Source organism: Orcinus orca, chromosome 4, assembly GCF_937001465.1.
Source record: "Orcinus orca chromosome 4, mOrcOrc1.1, whole genome shotgun sequence".
NCBI lineage: Eukaryota > Metazoa > Chordata > Mammalia > Artiodactyla > Delphinidae > Orcinus > Orcinus orca.
The window spans coordinates 91617999-91641699 of NC_064562.1; the positions used below are offsets into that span (position 1 = coordinate 91617999).

The 23701-nt window shown below is 41.4% G+C and overlaps 1 long non-coding RNA gene across 2 annotated transcripts in view; it reads left to right on the plus strand.

The window, feature by feature from the left end:
* The window catches only part of LOC125964349 (uncharacterized), a 56526-nt gene extending 33406 nt beyond the window's left edge, over positions 1–23120 (plus strand). For both annotated transcript variants that reach the window (XR_007477310.1, XR_007477309.1), the window contains 3 exons: positions 7586–7650; positions 12380–12448; positions 12626–23120. This is a non-coding gene — a long non-coding RNA (uncharacterized LOC125964349). The remainder of the gene's footprint in view (positions 1–7585; positions 7651–12379; positions 12449–12625) is intronic.
* Positions 23121–23701: the final 581 nt, after the last annotated feature.

Here is a 23701-nt window from a genome sequence, read left to right on the forward strand (position 1 = left end):
CACAATGATTTTAGAAAGGAATTAACAACTTGGGTAATTGGTCAATGATCAAATATTAGTAATAAGAGTGTAAATCTAACATATGATTGACTTAAATTTTTTATTTCAGAGTCACGTATTGCAGGGGTGATATAGTTCAGACACCAGGGTATGATGCTGGTTAGGAGAAAATCTTGGGTAAATTCCACCTTAGAATATTCTTTTCTAAGAACAAAAATCTAAGAAATATAAAATCATTTTTTGCACTCACCCCCAGTGTATATGCATGGAAGAAAGCCTGAAAGCACTGCCTCCAAACTGTGTTAACTCTGATTACCTTGGAGGTGATTCCTGGTTGGGGGCAATTCCCCATTGTGTTGAGTTTTGGTAGAGTACCTTGCCCTAGTCGTCTGTGGAAGCTGAAAGGGGAAACCCTTCCTTGCTCCCTGCCTAGCAACCAGGGTGTGGTCATATGAACTGGGCTTGTACCTTGAAGCTTCCACCTGAAACTTCAAAACTTGGGTGTGTGACACAGGGCCTGGGGTAAGGTGAGGCAAGTGAGGCATATAGGGTGCTAGAGTGTAAAATTTAAGGAGGCATGCATTTTCAAATTCCTGGAAGTGCTGATTTGCATTTGTCTGACCCTGAGAGTATGTGCCTCCTTAAATTTGGTTCCCTAGGCTCTTGACTTGCATCCTCAAGTCCCAGCCATGGTTTGACATTTGGACAGTCAGCAAGCAGATCATCACAGTGGGAGTGGAGATGATGATAGTGGAACAATGATGGGGGTGGTGCTAGTGACAGCAGAAACGATGATGGCGGCAGTGGCTGTGGTGCTTCTGACTCCATTGGTGTCATCTTGTACCTTGGGATGAGATTGGTACTGGATCCCATGGGAAGGAATACTGGTTCTCCTGCCTTTGGATTTGTCAGCTCCTTAATAATCCTTCCGACACACTACTTTTCTACTTAAATGAAGCAGCGCTGGTTTCTGATGCTCGCAGCCGAGAACCCTGACTAATACAATGGGATAGTGAGCAATTTATATTTTGTCCTCCTTTATCCTTTTCTGTGTTTTCGTGATTCACATATTTATTACCACGTTACTTTTTCATGGAAGGCCAGATATTTTTACCAGCGTGTTCTGTCATCGAGTAGACCAAAGTGTGTAGGATGGGCTCCAGAGTGAGTTAATTCAGCATTTCAGTGATGTTAATATGAAGGACCTACATCCTCTTCCACTGTTCCATGGTTGATATTGGCTTTACCTTCATGTTAGTGACGGCCTGGCTATAGCAATTCCAAGAATTACATGCAGAAATGACAAGATCTAGAGGAAGAAGCGAAAGGGTCTCTTCTTATGGTACTTTCCCAGGAATGAGGCACAATTTTCCAGAAGCCCCACTACCAATTTCACTCTCATTTTATTGGTCCAAATTGAACCACATGCCTAAGGACGGCCTAACTCCTGACAGGGCAATATTCACCTGAGACCAATCAGACCCATTCCTGGAATTGAGATTAGTTTCCCCTGAGGCACATGACATTGTAGAGGAAAGAAAAGTGACTGAATAAAATTAGAATTCTCTTAGGGAAGAAGAAAGATTGGAAGAAGGCTGGATAGTCAACTTGCAGTATCCATAATTGATTTTGGTTGCTTGTTGAATGCTTTGTTCACTTTCGGGTGGGTGTGTGGCTACAGTCTGAGTGTTAATGTGTATGTGTTACCTTAAGCAACTGTTAATCCTGTCTCCTGAAACCAGTTTGAAAATGCTGACTAGATCATAGTAAAATGGTGTAGCCACTGTGGAAAATGGTATGGCAGTTCCTCAAAAAATTAAACAGAATCACCGTATGACCAAGTAATTCTACTTCTAGGTATTCAAAAGAATTGAATGCAGGGTCTCAAACAGAAATTTGCACACTCATGTTCATAGCAACATTATGCACAATAACCAAAAGGTAGAAGCAACCCAAGTGTCCACTGATAGATGAACAGTGAATAGAGAAACACAACGTGGTATGTACACACAGTGGGATATTACTCAGCCATAAAAAAGAAGGGAATTCTGACACACACTAAAACACGGGTGAACCTTGAAGATACCTTGAAGTGAAATAAGCCAGTCACAAGAGGATAAAGCCTGTATGATTCCACTTCTGTGAGGTACTTAGATAGTCAAATTGATAGAGACAGAAAGTAGAATGGTTGTTGCCTGGGGCTGGGGGAGGGGAAATGGGCAGTTACTGTTTGATAGACACAGGGTTTCAGTTTGGCAAGATGAAAAAAGTTCTGCACAGCAATGTGAATGTACTCAGTGTCACTGAATTGTACACTTAAAAATGATAAATTTTATGTTGTATATATTTTACTACAATTTAAAAGAAAACATAAATTTAAAAAAAAAAGAAAAAAAGCCCATTGTGAGGGTTAATTTTACGTGTTAACTTGGCTAGGCTATGGCACACAAGTTGTTTTGTGTGACGTTGGTCTAGATGTTGCTGTGAAGATATTTTTAAGATCAGATTAACATTTAAATTAGCAGCCTTTGGTTCTGTTTCTCTGGAGACTAATACATCAATTTTTTCATAAGCATTATATGGTATTTACAGAAATTTTATAATTAAACAAACGCTCTCCTATCTCTGTGAATAGAGGATGTGGGACCCAAGGTTGTAAATCCCAGCAGCCCTGGACCCAATGCCCATGAAATGGGTGGAAGTCATATAGGAACAGAGGAGGAAGTGTATGGGTTGGGAAAACCCCACAGAGTTTTCCCCTTGGCTTGGAAGTCCCTTCCTGTCCACAGTCCTCTACTGTATTCTTTATGAAACTACTCAAAACAATAGCTGGTATGACAAGCACTCGAAAAATGTTAGCAACTTTTATTATTATTTTAGGGGAAGATGTGTCTTTCCCATTCATAATATTTCCTTTGATGTGGAGAAAGCTCCACTAGGGAAATAATCTGGCCTCTCCCTCCTCTCTCTACTCACAGATGGCTGAGTTCAGAAGAAGAAACAGAGTGTATTAGTCTCTCAGAATTGTAACACATTAGCACAAATCGAGTAGCTTAAAACAATAGAAGTTTATTCTTTTGCAGTTTTAGAGGCCAGCAGTCTAAAACCGAGGTGTGGACAGGTTTGGCTCCTTCTGGAGACTGAGGAACAGCCTGTGCAATGCCCCTCTCCCCGCTCTGGTGGTCGCCCAAATCCTTGGTGGTCCTTGCTTGTAGATGCATCGCTACAATCTCTGACCATCTTCTCTCTGTCTTCCGCCCTTTTCTTCTAAGGCCACTTGCCATTTGATTTAGGGACCAGCCTACCCCAGGATGATCTCATTTCAAGATCTTTAATTACATACGTGAAGAAGCTTTTTTCCAAGTAAGGTCACAGTCACAGATTCTGAGTGGACACGTCATTTGAGGTGGGGGGGTGAGTGGGTAAGAAGGGGTCACCATTCAACCTGCCGCGCAGAGCATGTACATTTCAGCCTCCTCCTCTCCTTGTTTTGTGGGGGGTGGTGGTGGTGGTGAACCTGCCTGCTGAGAATATGTGTTCTGCTCTGATTCTCCTGTTGTAGGTTTTATAGGAGTCTTGCCCTCCATCAGAAAACCTGTGTGGTAATGCAATTCTGGTGACTGCATGGATAAATCTGTCTAATTCCAGGTTTAGAACTGGAAATCCACTTACCTGAAGTCAGACAGTCTTATTCTTCACTATCAACTTCATCAAGTAAAGGTGATAGCTTGGTCTCCCACCTACCCTATTCTTCTATTTCATGCTTCTATTCTATTCCAGTTTAGAATTCAGGAATAGAAGTAAGGTGCCCTTTATTCAGCTCCGTTGAAAATTCAATTAATATTTCTTAAGGCTCACATCAAATGTCAGCAACTTTCTAAATTCTTCCCTCACTCTCACAGGCAGAATTAGCCATCTTTTCAGGGCCTTTGCCCTCCTTCGCGCTATCTCCCGTGAGTACTTTTTCGCTTGGGATTACAGTTGTTCACAGACTCGCTGTCTCCCATTTTGCATCCCCCGAAACCCATTCCATTGTGGTCTATGAACAAATGATTGGGGCAAGCAGGAACTATATTTTGACAACCCAGACATCCTCCTAAGAATACTACAGCACAGAATGCATAATTAGCCACCATGTATCCCATTATTCTGTCATGCTTTTGATTTCATTGTCATCTTTGTTTTCTTAGCTGTTATGGGTCATGAATAAGAAAGGAAATCTCACTTTTTACTGGAAGCAGGATCCAAAAGATCTTGTATATTTTGTCAAACCAATTTATGGGCTTTACCTACTAAGTAAGGGTGGTCTTTTATACTGCTTTATGTATCTTATAGTTGTGTGATTTTTTGTTTGTTTTTTTTCCTTTGAAATGTTGAGAAATACAAAAATGCGTATGAAAGAACTTTTCAACGCACACATCACCCCACCATCCAGAGTTCCTGTTAACTCATCTCTCCAGTTTATTCTCTCTCAATTTCAGAGCTGAGTGTATAATTAATTCACTAATAATACTATATAACTTATATGTACTAATTTTCATTTAACATTACATCAGTCAGCATTTTTCTTTGTCATCATATATTCTCCAAATCATGATCCTTTGGAAGGCTGTATAATATTCCTTCTTATAAATATAATTTTTTCAACTATTTTTTTTCTTGTGGAGTATTCAAATAGTCTTAATTCTTATGTATTTAATATAACTTTTCAAAATGTACTAACAAGTTATAATTGTTATAGCATTTTGTCTGACATTATTTGTAAAAAGTTGAACAGTTGAAATAGTCAAACTCAAGATGGCAAACAATGCACTAGGACATTGTTCTGCAGAGAAGTCAGTTGATGTGATCGCCAGGATGAACCACACCCTCTTGTGACGCAAGCTGCTGCAGACAGTGCTCTATGCATGGGTTGACGTGATGTAAACCAGAGCCCTGCTTCCCTGGCTACAGTGGACTGAACAGAGAATTGATGCTTGAGCCAAAGGCAGTTGTACCTGGGATGTCCAGTAGCCAATGAGACTGGCTGATGCAAGAACTCCACCCAAGGTGGTCACTGTATCCTGGATGATGACTGGCCAATCAAACAAAGCCTCTTTCACACAATTTGAATTTGAGACCTATTGGGGGGACTAAGCCAAAAGGTTGGGCAGAAATGGGCAGACATCCAGAGAGGAGTCTGGAAGTCCTGTCTACACGGCAGTGGGAGCCACAACAAAACAGGAGCAATGGAGTAGAGAAAAGAGATACAGAAAGTAGTTGGCGGTACAAGCAGAGGAAGCAGAGGCAGAGTGTAGCTGAGTCACCATATTGGCAGAGCAATAGAGAGGGAGCAACAGATGCCCACTGCTGAAGCAATGTCAAGAAAAACAGGTGGCTGGAGGTATACTGTGTCCTGAGTGACATTCCCAGCTCCGTCAGGCAGCTGCTAAAACTGCTTCCTGCTCTTCCCCACTTCCTCATGTATCCTTACAACGCACCACATTCACCCAAGTCACCAGAGCACGCCTCTTTTCCTGGCAACCTGAAAGAGCCTCGTCAACAGCACGTAATATTCATATCTCTATTATGGCACGTATCAGGTGGCATTATGATGATTCGTTTTTAGGATGCTCCCTGACTAAACTCCTGAGGTCAAGGACCGTGTTCTACGCCTTTTTAAAACATCCTCAGCAACTAGGACATACCTTATCACGTAGTGTGTACATACTAATTGTTTCATGAATGAATGACTGGTGAGGAGTATGAGTGTGCATGTGCCCAAAACAGCCTTCAAAACACAGGGAGCTCAATTAGAGAACATTTCTCTAAAGGAAGTACATTTCTGGTTTATTGTTTTGTCTGCTATTAATAAAGGTATCAAACCTTTTAATCTCACAAATTTTATTCGAAACAATGGCTAGACAAATATTCTCCTTTAATTTTGTTGTAACTTAAAAACACATTTAAAAAAATATATAACATTTATCTAGTCTGCCTCATATCAGACATGACACTAAGCTCATAGTATATGTTATACTAAGCTGTATGGGGAGAAGGCACACAATAAGACAAAGCCCCAGCACTTTGGGGCTCTCAGTCTAGGAAAGGAAGCATGCCATCCACACCAAGAGAAATAAAACAGTGTAGAATGGCCACAGTGCTGCTACAAAGTGCTGAGGAACTACTTTGCTGAAATGTGATTTTAGAATAGGCACTGGCAGGTTGAGTAGAGAAGGCTTAGCTCTTAAGGAGATAGCATCTTCTAAACAGTGGTTAATAGTACTCTCTACATTGTCAGCTTAATAGGACATGATCTCTAAATTTCAGATTTCCAAAGCTATTTGGAACACAATAGGTTGTGAGTGCCAGAATTTTTTTCCTGGTAACATTTATCCACTGTCTTAGGGCAAGGAGTTATTTTTCCTATTTCAAATGAGACAAGAAATCACTAATTAATTTTTCTGAAAAGAAACTTAGCAAAACAGTGCTTTGATACAACAGAGTTGCATCAGCTTCCTGCTGCTTTTTAACAAGCTGAATGAGTTCAGTTTGGCCATGTGGGGCTGCAGTATCACCACGCCACCATTGTTGATAACCTGTCAGCAGTGAAGATGACACTTAAAATTGTGACTCAAATTGCAAAACGTTTATTTTACTGTGTTCAAACTTTGAACCACGGTTACTGAGATATCTGAGTTTAAAAAAAGTGATATTGAATGACTATCACCCAAAGGAACACAAATAAATGTTGGCAAGGATGTGGAGAAAAGGGAACCCTCCTGCGCTGTTGGTGGGAATGTAAATTGGTGCAGCCACTATAGAAAACAGTACGGAGGTTTCTCAAGAAACTAAAAATAGAACTCTAATATGATCCAGGAATTCCACTGCTGGGTACATATCTGAAAAAAATGAAAACACTAATTTGAAAAGATACACACACCCTAATGTTCATGGCAGCATTATTTACAATTGCCAAGATATGGAAGCAGTCTAAGTGTTCATCAACAGATGAAGGGATAAAGAAGATGCGGTATATATATATATATATACACACACACACACACACACACACACACACACACATACATACACACACACACACAATGGAATACTAATCAGCCATAAAAAAGAACGAAATAATGCCATTTGCAGTATCACGGATGGACTTGGAGGGCATTTGTCTTTCTCTGTCTGACTTATAAATGAAATAAGTCAGACAGAGAAAGACGAATACTGTATGATATCACTGACATGTAGAATCTAAAAAATGTAACAAACTAGTGAATATAACAAAAAAGAAGCAGACTCACAGATATAGAGAATAAACTTGTGGTTACCAGGAGGGGGAGGGAAGGGGCAATATAGGGGTAGGGGATTAAGGTACAAATTATTGGGTATAAAATAATCTACATGGATATAATGAACCACACAGGGAATATAGCCAATATTTTATAATAACTATAAATGGAGTATAACCTTTAAAAGTTATGAATCACTATGTTGTACACCTGTAACTTGTATAATATTTACAACTATACTTCAATAAAAATAAATAAAAAATAAATGAAAATGATACTGTTGAATTTCTCATCACATGCTGCAGATATATCTGAAAAACCTCTTCCCAGTGAACACTTAAATTAGCAGAGGAGGCTCTTCACAGTTTAGGTAAGTAAACTTTGAAATGGAATTGCGTATTACTCAAACTTACAGCCTGCTTTTAAACTTCGGCAAAAATTTAATTAAAGAGTATCCTAAGTGTTCCAGGTACACTGTTTGAAAAAGTTACTATTTGGAACTGCTCACCTATGTGAATCAGGATTTTCTCAATACCATGCAAATAAAATAAAATACAGAAGCAAACTAGATGTTAAGGCTGATATAAGCCTGCAATTGTCATTCCTTAACCCAACTTTAAAATGTTTGCATATTATTTGCAAATTAGAGTAGACTGTGTTATTTTAACCTGCCCAGCATCTTTCCTTCTTCTCCAGGTAATGGCACCTCAGTTTTCCTCTGAGACCGTCTGTCTCCCCTCTGAGTCCATGGAGACTCTGGGGGGACACAGGACCCACTGTGACCATTCAGTGTGTACCATGGTCCAGGGTGCAGTGACAGGGCCAGGGATGGGCATGTGAGTCAGGCCAGGCCACTGAGGCTTAGTTCTGAGATTGTGTTGGGTCCTGTTAGGAAGGAGATTGGAACTTGTGAATATGGTTATAAGCCTGGATCTGCCAGGGACTGCCACAGGGAGGAAGCTCATCTTGAGAATGGAGCAGCCACCCTTCTCCGTGCCCCTCCACGGAGAGGGACACGGAGATGAGAAATGGACAGACAGCTTTGATGGTATTCCTTCAGCCCCTCAGTCAACTGATTCTGGAATCCCAGAAGCACTTCTGGATTTAGTCAATAAATCTTTCTCCTCCCTCACTTTTTTTTTCTTCCCTGAGTTAGTTTGGATGGGGTTATCTGTCACTTGCACTAGAAAAAAAAATCTTGATTGATGTGCAAACGCTTATATTTTTTCTCATTAGTTGATCTAAGAATAAGCAAATGTAGGAAATTCCCTGGCGGTCCAGTGGGTAGGACTCTGTGCCTTCACTGCCGAAGGCGCGGGTTGAAATCCTGGTCAGGGAACTAAGATCCCACAAGCCTCACGGTGTGGAAAAAAAAAAAATTCACTAATAAAACATCACGTCTCTTTGTTCTATGCATTCAAGTTCCTCCTAAGAATCACCTGACAATATAAATATTTCAAATATAAAAATTAAAAATTAAATATAAATATATAAAATGCTTACAATTCCCTGCCTACAAAATAAGGTCAAGTGCATGTGTCACAAGTCATCACAGACCATTTGCAGTCTGTCCTGAGTTACCTTTCCAGCCTCAGGCCTTGAATTCCTTCCATGTCAGAATTCTAGCACTCTCTCCCCAGCTGCCTCTGCCCCTCAGCTCTTCCGCGACTTACTTAGCTTGTCTCCTCTGCTCAGAATACCACCCTTTTCTGGCTGTTGGTTTTTTCACTCATTCCTTATGGTTCCGCTAAATAGCACTTCCTCTGTAAAGTCTTCTAGAATCTTTCCACGTAGAGTTAATTACTCTTTCTTCTGCTTAGCCCTCATCACAGTCTGACCTGTATCATGGCTGGGGGCACATAACTGACTTCCTTCTAGTCTGGAGTCTCATGGGCTGGGTCTACTTCCTATTCATCTGTGGATGCGTCCTGCTTAAGCTCTGTCTGGCACCTAGTAGATGCTCAATGCATATTTGTCAAATAAAATTTCAATGCTGGGCCTCGGGGTAGGTTTTGCTCTTGTTTTCTCTCTTAGGTGCGACTGGCCCTTCTCATCTAGGGTGTAAAGGGAGCTGTATATACTTAGCAGTACTACTGTCAGCATTCACAATCACCAAACACCATTAATGACCTAGGTTCCACCCATTCCTGGTCCAAGAGTGACTTTTATTGGCTCTATTTATTGGCCCAAACATGAACTCCTTGGTTTTAACGGGGCCTTGAGCCAAAGTTAGAAAAGCACAGATCAAAGAGCTCCAAGGGCATTCAGTGTTGGGGATGCTACCATTCTTCATCAAGTTTTATTTTGGCTGAGTGGTTTAGTATATTTTTCCTTGGTAATTTCCGTTTATCACAAGAATGGGAGATGTTTAACCAAGTCGTTTACAAGTATTTCAAAACACGTTCAGCTATCAGGAGGCTTGTTTCGTATCCAGACATGCTGGGCATGTCAACTTCTTTGGGCAACACTCTTGCCTCCTGTCACCTTCATTCTGCTGCTTAATTGACTTGCATGCTTTAGGCCATCTGACCTGGTAGTGACTTCCCATGTTGCTTTCCTGAATAACTAATGATAGATATTATACCTACAAGTATTAACCACTCCTGATTTAAGTTAGACTTGTTGGGCAACATGAAATGTTCTTAAGCTGGCCTTCTTTTCCTGATGGACTTTCTTGGGGATCGAGCACCTCACCCCACCACCTCCCTGTCGAGGAAGAATATTGCTGTGGACACTTTACCCTGTATCACAGGATACCCTCACACTTGGAAGAGAATGCAGAGCCCATTCTTTTAACTGGTGGGTTATTAATTGTGATGACCCAGTTCCTACTGCATGATGAGGAATGTTTTCTTCATGGAAACAGCCATGTGGAGGAGAGCGACAGATGCCAGGGTTGTTGTGTTGGCCCAGGGCCAGTTCAGAGGTAGCAGGACTAAACTCTTATCTTTGGGATTGAATTCCGCTGGCTTGTCCTTGGGAGTAGGGACAAGGCAAGAGAGGTTGGCAAGAGAGGTGATAAGGTCCTGTTCCCTTGGGTGTTCCTACTTTGTTGGACAATGCGGGCAAATTATAAGCTGCAGGACAGCATGCTGAGATGCTACTCTGATTTTCCAGTAGTCAGTGCCATCTTCAACCCTTTTATTTTCAAATTGATCTTTTCTGTTGATTTTTTAATCTGTTGACAGCCCTCTCTGGGTTTACCCAATTGCCCCTTCCTACCAGTTGGGACCAGGGAAACATTACAGGAGTCACAAAATCAAAGGGGGAGAGTGTGTTTGGAGTGGATGTGTTGCTTTCCATGATTAAAGCCTGAAAAATTAAGAAAAAAATTTCCCTCCCGTTCTCTAGATCTTTTTTGTGTTGTTTGCCTGGAAATGTAGAATTACACATATTTTAGAATGTAGAATAAACTAATTAAGAAACTATGATCATAAATGACTACTCCGTGATCCCTGGAACCCAGTCAGAGACAGTCTGTTGCTAAGGGAAGGGCAGGAGCCTTGGAGTCTGCTGGACATGAGTTCAAATCCTATCACTGGCTCCTATTAATGTGAATAGAAAGATTACTATGAACTTCAGAGAGAGAATATGTATGAAAATACCCAGTTCCTAATAGTGTCATTTATTATACAATTAGAGCATTTTTAAAAGTAAAATTAAGTATTCTTGAACCTTTGGTAAATATATATACCACACAGAAGTAAACTGCTTGCTCTCCCCAGAGATTCTGCCATTTTTATAAGAGAACAGGGTGGTGGGCAGCCTCTCCTTTGCTTGCAGATTTCCTTTTGTTGCATTTTGATCTTGAGATTGGTGGATGTCTTCCTGTATCCTCAAAGGACTTATGGTTTGGTGGACACTGAGAGTAGCACCCACTTGTTCCTGCAGAGATGGGAAACAAGGGGCTTATTGGCCATCTCGCTCAAAAGGCCCTAGACAGAGAGAAGGAGAAAGAGGAAGTGAAGAGGTTTGGGACTTGGAAGGAGATCAGTACTCTCTGTATCTGCCTGGCAGAGCAAAAGCTCCTAAGTGCAGAAAACATAATGACTGCCTTTGTTGGCTGGAAGTTTGCTGGTGCCTCTGGTTTTCAAGTTTTTGCCTGCTTTATAGAGGCAGGCAGAAAGCATGAGATGCTAGATTCCCTTGAGTTCAGCGCTCTGTATTGCCGGGATATTGAAAAATCATTTTAATTTGTTGGAATGCAAATTCAAGAGGAAAATGTGGAATTGTTGCATAAATACATGATATTTTTAAGTCTAATAAGTCCAAAGCATTATAACTTTGTGAGAAAACCACACAATGTGAAATTTTAATGCTATTAACCTAGGAAAATCATTTTAATTACGTGCACTAAAAATATTGCAGACATTGGTCTTCCCCTCACCACATTTCCATTAAAAGTGGGAGAAGGTGAACAAAAGTTCTTCCCCCCGTTGAATGCATTGAAACATTTTAGTAGCGCCCTTTGTATGACTGATTCTCATATGGAGGTAAATGCATGGATTCTGCCTCGGTTTGAGTGCCAGCTCCACCCTTTATAAGCAAATCCTTTAACCTCTCAGTGATGTGATTTCTTGTAAAATGGGATTCTTGTAAGGATTAAATGAGTGAATATGTGAAGTGCTTGGCAAGTAAGCATTATATAAGTGTAATACTTTCTTCCTCTTCTTACAGACCAGTTTATCTTCACAAAATTTTTGCGAGGAAGACAGCGTAGGAGTTATTAATGTCCTTGTGGGGAATATAAAGTCCAGAATAACTGAGTACCTTCCCTGGGATCAAATATTTAGTAAGCTATAAAAGTGGGATTCAGATTCAAGCGTTCTGACTTTCCACTCTATTGCCCTTAACTTCTGGAAATTTTACACTTTTCGTCTTCTCCTTAATGCTCGGGAGTGAATTAAGCACAACTACTGATTGAATATGTCTTCTTCAGATATATACTTACTAACTGAATAGAACAACTAACAAGGAGGTATTGCCTAAAGCAATATTGGTAAACATTCTCTGATATAATAGCACAGACATTCAAGCATTTTATAGGAATTTTTTTCCCTTCGTGTAACCAAGTGTTTTATTATTATTATTTTTTATAGATAAGATTGAATAAAGACAACGGATGCTCAAGCCATTACTATGGAGATTCAACAACCAAGCGTGAACAGGTCTGTATGTGTGATGATACGACACAAAAGCCACGTTACAAATGATGCAGTCTTTGAAATGAAGCATTTGCTCAATCCGAAAGTGTGATTTCAAGAGATCTATTTCCATACCTTTCGTCCACAGTGTAGCTATCTTTACTTTTAATCAAAACACTGAAGCCTGAATCACCCTGACAGGGCCTGAACAACAGCATCTATGACAGAGAACATTTCGGAAGAAATCCCTTCATTTTGTCCACATGTCTACTTCGAAGCTGTGGGAGTCGGAGAGGAGAAGAAGGAGGAGTTGATGGCTATATTGTTTCGTACAGTGTTACATTGTACAACAGTGGAGGGGGCAAGGAGAGGAAACTGACCGTAACCTGGAAGAGCAGAGATGAAGGAAAAGAGCTGCTTAGGGCACGGCGCATGTCAGGAGTAGATAGAGTTGCTATGAGGAAGTTTGTTCTAGTCCTTTTAAGGTTTTAGAAAATATTTCTACTTTGATTTCACAGAATTTTATTACTGAGAGGGATTTTAGAACTTATTTGCCACAACTTTTTTCACTTTTTTTTAGTCAGGTAGACAGTTGAGACCCAGAAGGGTCAGCAGTTCCTCCAACTTCACAAGTTGAGTGTAACCAAGTCGCGATTGGGTCTTTTGATTCCCTTTCTGATTCAGCAGTAGCTCATTGTGGGATCTTGAGCCTGATACATTGCTGGTACTCTGCAAATATTTGATGAAGGAAAGAATGAATTCCTGAATGACTCTGTCTCCCATACCTTTCGATCGTGGACCATTTTTGTACCCCCAGATAAAGTCAAAAGAGATCGTCGTGTGCTTTGCAGTTGGGCACAGAGATGGAGAAAGCAAAGTTTCTAGTTCTGGAACAGAGACATCAGAAGAATGACCCCACTTCTTTTTAAATTTTCTCTTTGCCAAGGGGGGAATCATTCAGCAGAGATGTGTCTGCTGGGAGGGCCAGGTTCTGAAGTCAGCCACGAGAAGAAAATCACAGATAATCAAAACTTCCCTTGAAGTTTTCTTAGGGAGGTACCATGCCAAAGCCTGGTGGACTATTTCTCAGCCAGTTTTCCCTCCATCATTGGAGCAGACAGCTGTTTTCTTGTTTGAGTACCAGTGAAGCAGTTAGCTTACATTTTGAGGTCATGTATATGAAAAATGTGTATTTTAAGCAGAAGACTACACAGGGAAGGTCCGTAGGCATGGAGACAAACCTAGGGCAGAACAGATTTGTTGGTCCTGTCTCATGTTCACTCTGGGGCACCTGCTTTTTAAGACCAATACCCATTCCCTCTCTCTCTCTCTCTCTCTCTCTCTCGTATATAATCCAACTTACAAAAGTTTAATGTATGTTAGATTTCACTCCACTGTTCTACCTAGTACATTGGGAAAGCTGAACTAAATACTGACCCAGTATCTAGAATCAAAATCTACATTAAAGGTATTTATTTTATCTTGTGGAACTTCTTAGATAAAGATGAGAGGTCTAAACTCTATAATTAGATAATTTTATTGGCAGTGATATGAATTATTATTATTTTGCTGTGGAGGCTTAAAAAAGAGGAAGTTTTGGTATAGATATGCCTGGGAAAAGGAGAATATATTATGTGATGACTGAATTTAGAGAAATTTAAATGCAAAAGGCAATCAGCCTCTGACACTCTTGCCCTCTTTTCCCGTCTCTGAAAAAACAAAAACAAAATCCCTGGTTTACTCAGAGTCCCTCTTTTAAGACTTGATTCAGACATCCAAGCCTTCTATCCTCAATAGGCTGTTTGTTGCTTTTCCTGCATCTCTCTCCCTCTTTCTTCCCTTTCTTCCTACCCATCTCCACTCCCAATTCTCCATTCCCATTCTTTCTTATGCTGCAGCTTCACTGTGGACACAGACCACAGCGTCAGGGAGGCTTTTTTAAGAATTTCTTAAACTTACTAAAAAGTAATAAACTCTTGCAGACATTACGAAGGAGGACTTTGGACAGAGATACCTAGCTGATTTCCTGGAACAATAGCTGGGGAATTATTTTTCGGCTCCAAGAGGATAATATTTTAAGTTGCTATATGTTTGCTGATCCTGGGGAGAGGGTTGGAACAATCGAGCATGCACGGGAAGCTTGGGCTCTTGGCCCAGTCGGCTCAGAGTCTAAATATTTGGAGGATGAATACTTGAAAATGCATTTAAACATTTAAAACATTTTATTTGTTTTTCCAGGAAGTCGCATTGTTAATGCGATACAATTCTGCAGCAGGACTCTGTCTGCGGGAGGTGTGAACCTCCTGGACAAGCCCAGGCTCAGGCTCTACCTTAGGCCTTGGTGTGAAGCCAGAGATGTGCATGTCTATTGGCTAATGTCCACGCCTGTGAAGTGGGTTATTATTACAATCGCTCACCTTCAATGCCTGTGTTCTAAAGTCATCCTAAGGGTCTGACCCAACTCTGCACTGAAACCAAGAATGCAACTTCACACACACACACACACACACACACACACACACACCATTTTCCAAATCAAATGCTGCAATGTTTATCTTCTTTTGTCAGTGCTGCCGCTTTATTATTATTGCCAGCTTCCAAGTCTACACAGATGGTCACCTGTGGTCAGTTTTCCTCTCCTGCCTATGAGGCAACATACCTTTGGGCTGGTATATGCTTAGAGAATTCAAACTAATATGAATGCATTAGATTATGTAAAACGTAATTAGGAAAGCAAATTTGTTGTAAAAGCAGCCTATGTGTTTATATAACTTACAATCAATTAGAAGCAACTGGGGGATTTTCAATGTTCTTTAGACACACAGATATATTCCAGGACCTCAGTTATGTCAACTATTTGCCTATCTCAATCAAATGATCTAGATAATTGCCAAATATCTACTTTGCTATGCTATCAAGTCCCAAACTCTCATTGTCTCGGTGGAATGGAAGTGAGAATCACCTTCACTTCTAAAATTTGAAGTAGAAAGCGCTGGGGAGGGCTGAGGTAGAAAGAAGCATGGGTGTGCACCCGACCTGGTAATTGCCATGGTAAGGTGTCTTAGACAACATGATAATAACTCTCTCGATAGAACTGGGGATGCGGTAGCAACAGTAAAAATTATATTAAACTGGGCCCGATGCCCAGACTATCAGCCTCAGATAAACAAACTATAAGAGAAGCATTTCAAGAGGAGCTAACTTGTGAATCAAGGAAGCTAAAACAGGCCAGAGAGGTGCTCGCTTGAGGAGACAATGCTTTCACCTCCTTGGAAAAGCTGTGCCCAACCTAATTAAAATGCCCAATCTAATTAAAAATCTAACCATAATCTCCCCGGTGGCCCTTCACTCCACCCCTTTCCATTGTTAAGATGCTAATAGGGTCGCTTAGCTGAAAAATTATTAAACCAGAGACTATTTGAGCACACACGCGTAATCCCCAGCCTAGTGAATTGGAGCGAAGATGCTAGTGATTTGTACAGCGATGGTGGTGTCATACATCAGCAATGATGTATGACATGGATTAGTGCAGAGCAGCCATCTGCTGTTGAGGAGGGTGATAGAATCTGTTCCACAGCGGCAGATGACTCCCCAGTGCTGGCCAGCTGGCTCAGAGTGGACGAAGTTGGGCAGGGTAAGTGATGCCCCAGCGACCCTCTGGGGAAATAACTCCAGGACCTCTCCCTTAGGTGCCTATATTTGTCCCTGCTGGCTTCATGCATACACATATGTCATAGAGCTGACATGATGCAATACACTTTAGAACATGGAGAAGAAGGAAGAAGCACGTACCCACCATAAAGTTTAAAAGTTGCTGGTCTTGAGCATGAGATGTGCCCTTGAGTCTCACGGTAGCCTGGACAAAAAGAGGAAACCTGATAAATCATATAGCTCACATTATCTGGGAAAAGAAGCAAGTCAGTTTCTTAGAAGAGATAAAGTTTTTTCTTACTTTTTCACGTTTAACTTGATAAAGAGGAGAAATTGAATTTCTCAGGGTGTATATTAGAAACTGTCAAACTGCTAGACTGCTTGGCCTATTTACAGGGAAAGGACGAGAGCATGGATTCCCCAGTGACTAATGAGAAATAGGTAGCACTCAGCAGTTCCCTAATAGGATTGTGATGTTTACCTTTTTCTCTTTGCATATCTGTATTTTCTAAAATTTCCACCATCTGGGACTTCCCTGGTGGCACAGTGGTTGAGAATCTGCCTGCCGATGCAGGGGACACGGGTCCGAGCCCTGGTCCGGGAAGATCCCACATGCCGTGGAGCAACTAAGCCTGCGAGCCACAACTACTGAGCCTGCGCTCTAGAGCCCACGAGCCACAACTACTGAGACCATGTGCCACAACTACTGAAGCCCACATGCCTAGAGCCCATGCTCCCCAACAAGAGAAGCCACTGCAGTGAGAAGCCTGTGCACCGCAACAAAGATGCAACGCAGCCAAAAATTAAAAAAACAGAAACAAATAAAATAAAATTTCCACCATAAACGTGCATGACACTGTCATATAAATGTGCTGGTTCTGGGTCTGCTTGACCTGAGGTCCATTCCTCACTCTTCCTTCCCTGGCTGTGTATTCAGGGGGCCTGACCCCTCCAGGCCAATGTTCTCAGACCCCATGTCAGCCGGCTCCCAACTGGGTTTGGCCCATGGAGGCTCTAGTGGGAGTTTGGAGAACAGGAGGGAGGTTGAAGTTAGGGTATTTCTCCCTCTCTCTCAGTCCTAGGTGGTATCTCTGGCAGCTGCTGCCTCTCTTCCTTGGTTCCATCTCTCACAGGAAACCTGCCATAGTTCCTGCTTCCTCTGGGTAATCCCAGGCCCAGGGCTCGGGTAGCATCACCTCCTCCCTTTGTCCCTCCAGCCTGGGAGTGGTGGCGACTTCCTGCTGTGGCTAGACTCTGGATTGCCTCACCATCCCTTGTTTGGCTTTTAAGTTTCTTTCATCTCATTGCACTAAACTTCCTCTGTTCTAAATATTCAGAGTGGTTTCTGTCTTCCTGGTTGGGCCCTGACACAAAGAAACAAAAATGTATTTGAAACAAAAATGAACGGGGCAAAAGAATTTAGAGGAACTTGAGCTGGAGAAGTAACTGAAGAAGCAAAAGCCGATAGATCATGGCAGCACACACAAAGCAAAGTCTGGGCTTGGTGCACACCAGCTGGAAAGGACTTCCGGTCACGTACGGGCCTTTTTAGGCACATTTACGCACACGAATTACAATTTTACTTAGAGTTGTCAGCTCCAGAAGTGAAGGATAACAATATGTCAGTTACAGAGAAAAAACAAACAACCCCCCTCTCAACCCCCATAAGATTTGGAGTCCTACGTCGTTCAAGTCCCATAGAATTCAATTCCTGGCTTGTGGTGGATACTGTGGTTGACTCTGCAGCCTCCATTCCACCCCTCCCACATGGCATAGCAGCTGTGGGGTTTGGAGGGGACTGATCCAACCTCTAGCTTCTGGGTTGTGGTCTTGGTTGACATGGTCACTGGATCATGTACCCCAGGCCTCAGCCAATCAGTACCTGGTATTCCCCTGGCCACTGGTGCAACAAAATGAAGCCGGGGTCTCATGTTTGATGATTGGAGAAAGAAAAGTTCTTTCTCCTTCTAGATAGTGTGGTGGGCCCTGAAACTGCTCCAGCATTTTGCTGCTAAATGGAAAAAGAGACTCAGAATAGAGCTGACACAAAAAGAAGGGTAAATCCAACACAATCAAAATAAAACAGCTGGATTTCTGATCAAACTGTGCCTGAAGCCCACCGCACTACTGAACTTTTTCTGTTCTAGAGTTTCTCTATTCTATTTACTGTTTAGTACATTTTGATTTGGATTTTATGTTACTTGCAACCAAAAACATGCTAGATGAGACATAGAAATATTGTCTTATTGACTGTGTGGCCTTGGGCCAGTCACTGAATCTTTCTGACCTTCAGTTTCCTCATCTATAAAATGGAACTATAAGATGATTTATCTTAAGGAATTTTTGTGAGGATCAAATGAGGTAATAAATGAGAAGGTGCTTTGTAAATTGTAAGCAGTTATTTGAATCTTCTTATCACACGTATAATTTACTTCAATTGTTAGTGCAGTTTTAGATCTCTCCTACATATAAATAATTAATTTTATCAAGCATAATTTCTGTAATAATTACTTCATTGCTGTATTGTGAGCGTTCATCAGAATTAATCGGTAATAGCCATATTTCACTCTGTGTAGCCCTAAATAATTTACTTTTGAAATCCCGGTTGATCTATGTAATCTTGAAAGGATTTACCTCAAAACTCTCAGCCAAGTGGACATGAGTTGAGTTAACTCCTCTGCGTGACCACGCATCACTCACTTGTAAAACGTGTGGTTTTCATTGCCATCTGGAGCAACCCGTGAAAAGTGGGTGTGCAGCATTCCTCTCACAGTGTGAAAGTTTGGGCACATCCAAAAAGGTCCAGCTGGTCAGCTCTGCCCTTGCATTTTCTTGGAGTTGCTGCCCTGAGGCTGTTTGGTAACCTGAGAGAGCGGTTTACACAGGAATCTTTGAAAGGGCTGCAAAACCAGGAGCGCCCAGGGGAACAACACATAGTGTTTAGGTTTTTGTAATAACAAAATATTAAGGGTAATTAATTTATCAAACCTAATTAGATAAGGTGTCTAACATTTAGGGCAATGAAAATAAAAGTACACAAGAAGTATGCTTTATGTTTTTCTTCCAATAATTGGCATATCTTAGGACAGGACCTGGGATGACCTTGCTGACTATGGTGGGTCAGGGCAGACAAAGAATGACTGGGACTAAGAACTTGACCCTCCCATGGGGCTGGGACAAGCCCAGAGGACAAGACCTGCAAGTTCAGCCCTGATTTTTCTCACCAAGCACTGTTGATTCTACCTCCCAACCAGACTTCCCATCTCCCCCTTCTCTGTCTGCCTTGCCACTGAGTTGGGTCAGGTCCTCATTACATGTCTCCTGGGCTAGTCTCTCTGCTCCCAGCCTCAACCCATCTCTATTCATCCTCCACCCTGCTATAGGAATCATCTTTTAAAATTACACTATGCTGCCCCGCCCCCTTCCTCCCTTAAAACTTTTCACTGGCTCCCTATGGCTGATCCTATAAAGCCCAAAGCCCTTAGCATGGCAAGACCTTGTGGGATCTGACTTCTCTTAACAACCAATCCAGTTTCTCTCCCACCTCCCTTTCCCCCACCCCGCTCCTCAAGTTCCTTCCAAATCAAATCAGAGTCCTGGGACATAGCTCTTCAAGGCCAGTGGTTATCACAGTTTGACCGTCATAAAAATTACTTGGGTTTGTTTAAAATACAACTTCCTGAGCTGCATCCTCACAAGATTATGATCCAAAGGGCCGCATCTGGGAATCTGAAATTTCACAAGAACCTTGGCAAAGTCAGGTGCAGGTGGTCCTCAGACTGTCTCTGGAGAAACACTGTATGATAACACTTATCACATTGTAGTCCACGTCTTTTCACATCTGTCTCCAACTGAAAGCAAACAAAGAAAGAAAGTCAGATTTCCAAATTACACCCCAGAGTCACCGAATGAGACTTTGGATGTGTGGAGGGGATTTCAGAGCTCTTTATACCAAAAGTTATGAAATTTTATCATCATGGATCCATGCATGAGATTTCCTCCCCCCCTTATTCACCCTGGTTGTTACCCAGTGGGATATTTCTATTTAAAGAATAACATTTTTTCAGCTTAGAAAAAATATCTTCTACTATCATTTCTTTGCTTATCTCTTCACCTCCGTCTCTCTGGTCTCTGTCTGTCACTTCTATTAGGTGGATATTGGAATTTCTGGGTCTAATTTCTGATGTCTCCAACTTTTTCGTATTTTCATTTATTTTTCCTTTAGTATGGTGTTCTGGAACAATTTCCCAGCATACTTTGCTGCCTAAGTGCTGTACTCTGATGTGTTCTTTCTGTTATTCAGCACATCTATTGAGATTTTCATTTTTATTTTGATTATTGTATTATTCATTTCTAAGATCTATAAATGCTTATTGGCACAACAGCCTTTTCTTGCTTAGGAAATGTCATAGCATCCTTAATTCTCTAGACTATTCCATGTACAGTACTTCTTTCAAAGTTTTTTTCTGTTTATTTTATTTACTCTGTTTCTTTGGATGTTGGTTCTTAGATTTGTTTAGTTTGCTTTTCCTTTCATGATGTTGATTTTCCTTACATATTTGGTGATTCTGGATTGTGCACTCATCTCCGTATTTGATAATCTTTGTTTTTTCTAGGTCAGGGCCCACACACCATGGCCCATGGGCCAAATTTGCCTGCTGCCTATTTTGAAAATACAGTTCTTTTGGAACATAGACACACTCATTCATTTATGAATAATCAATGGCTTCTTTTGTGCCACGATGGCAGCATTGAGTAGCCCTCAAAGACTAGAATATTGATTATCAGACCCCTTACAGAAAAACTCTGCTGGATCTGGCCATCACTTTATAGGAACTACAGCTCAGAGAGAAACATAGTAAGCAATGGTTGGTTGATTGATCCATCAACTAAAGCAGAATGTGAGTTATTCTATAAGACAAAAGACAGTTTTTTCACAGATAAGTGGCGTAAAAATGAAAAAAAAAAAGAAGAAATTCATGTGGATTAAAAGATATTTAACAGAAATATCAACCAAAAGCAATGTGTAACCCTTGCTTGGCTCCTAATTTAAACAGGATCCGAATTTAAATTTTACTTTTTTATAAAGTAAAATTTTGAAACAATGGGAGAAAATCAAATATGATCCAGTGTTTCTGAATTTTACTGATGCGAGACAAATCACCCTACCACTTGGTGGCATGAAACCACCACAGTGTTTTCATGGTCACAGGGTCTGTGGGTCAGGGCATAGTGGAGATGTCTGGAGTCTCAGCTGGGAAGACTTGAAAGGCCAGGCTCAGCTGGGAATGTTGATTGGACACCTACCTGTGGCCCCTCAGGTGGCTGGATTCTGAGAGGGACCATCTTGAGATGGAGCTCTGGAGAGTAAGCGCTGTAAGAGGACCAGGCGGAAGCGAGGAGACTGCCCTTTCTAACCTTGCCTTCAGAGTCAGGCGGCTTCTCACGCCTATCCTTCCAGTGAATGGCGAAGGCCAGTGCCGAGTCAAGAGGAGGGGATGGAGACGTCTCCTCTTGTTGGCAAAGTCACCTGAAAGCATTTTTGGAAAATGCAATTTGCCACAACCGGCTATTAGATGATGTTAATAAAAAATTATTGTCATTGTTTCCTTGTAGTGTTTTCATGGATTTGTTTTTTAAAAAGTCCTTTATGTGTTAGAGAGTCACACTGAGTATTTATGAGTGAAATGATATGATATTTGGTATTTGCTTTAAAATACTCCAGGAAAAAAATAATAAAGGTAGCAGTGGTAGTGGCATAGAGAAAACGAGAATGACAGAATGCTAGTTGTTGTTGAAGCTGGGTAGTGTATACTGGTTGTTTGTAATGTTCTCTTTAATTTGTATGTGTTTGAAAAGTTCTTATATTAAAAACAAAAAAGAAAAGAAAAAGTCTTGTTGCCTGTTTATGAATGCTCTTTCCACCTCCAGCAGTTGTGGGTGAGTCAGAGCCTCGGTGCTCAGGGGGGGAGCATTGGTCACTCATCTGCCAACTTTAGGGGCTCCCTGTTCTTTCTGGGTGTTACCGATGCCGTGAGGCATTTCCCTCCCTCTTCCTGCTAAGGGCTTATGCTCGCTGTTCTAGCCTGAGGCAAACACATTACCATCTACTTCTTGGCACTATTTGGTGGAGGAGAGGGACCTCCCAGATTGACGACCAGGATTAGGTTATTATAATCCCCCATGACTGCCCCACTTCTCCCTCCTTTTCCTCCTATCTGTTCCCTCTGTGTTTGGAGTGCACCAGGGGCCACTTCTACACGTGCACCAGTCTCCCAGGAACATGACTTTTGGTGTAATTTGCTTTGTCAATTTGGTCTTCTCTGCTTTCTCTATTTCAAGGATTACTTAAAATTTCTGATCTGATGATAGCATGTTTTTTTGTAGTGTTATTATGGATCTGACATTACCTCCTCCCAATGCCAACCCTCCCCCAGCAACAAATATCTCACTTTTCTGTCATTTTTAGAGATGTTGATTGGAATGGAAAACTATTCATAAGCAATCAGTTGGCCATTTTGATTCCATACCTCCAAGTTTTTTTTTTTGTTTGTTTGTTTTGTTTTGTTTTTTTGCGGTACGCGGGCCTCTCACTGTTGTGGCCTCTCCCGTTGCGGAGCACAGGCTCCGGACGCGCAGGCTCAGCAGCCATGGCTCACGGGCCCAGCCGCTCCACGGCATGTGGGATCCTCCCGGACCGGGGCATGAACCCGTGTCCCCTGCATCGGCAGGCGGACTCTCAACCGCTGTGCCACCGGGGAAGCCCCCCTGATGGGCCTTTTAATTTGAAGACTTGTGACTGTCTTCAGCTCTGGGAATTTTCAACTCTTTTTCAAAAAATTTCCAGTTTTGCTATCATATGCCTTTATTTATTCTGTTTAGGACTTTGTTGGCTGTCCTTTTGTGACTACAGTGGAATATCTATTAGGATTTTTCACTCTACGCTCTGTATCTCACCTTCTCTTTTCCATCTTCAACCTTTTGCTTCTCCATGCTACACTCTGGACATTTTATTCTTAAATATCTTTTGGTTCACTAATTCTTTACTGCTTTGTCTAATCTGCTGTTAAACCTGTCCTGAGTTAAGAACCTGAGTTCTTAATTTTGACCATTGTATTTTCAGTTCTAGAATTTCTATTTGATTGCTTTTCAAATCTTCAGTGTCACTTTTATAGTTTACAGACCTTGCCAACATTTTAAAGCTTATTTTTTTATCTCCTTGAACATAGTAAGCATTGTTGTGTTAGAGTCTATGCCATATCTATTAGAATCTGGAGTATCTCTGGGTCTGTTTCTGTTGTCTGTTATTTCTGTTGGTTCTTGATCAAGGAGTTTCATCCTTTTTGTGTGTCTAGTTATTCTCAATTGTATCCTAAACATCTTATTTTTAAAACTGGTAGAAATAATTTGAGGCCTGAGATGATATTATCTTTATCATGAGACATGTTTTCATGGTTTCCACATCCCATGAGTGTATTAGCCGTCTGGGATCACCTTAATCCAAGTATGCATTGACTGACATTTTTTAGCCTCCAAATGTTATGGGCTGCAGTCTGTGTGAGGGCTTATTTGCTTCCAGTTTACCTTGATACTTAGGGTGCAGGTCTTCAGGGTCCCACTTCAAAG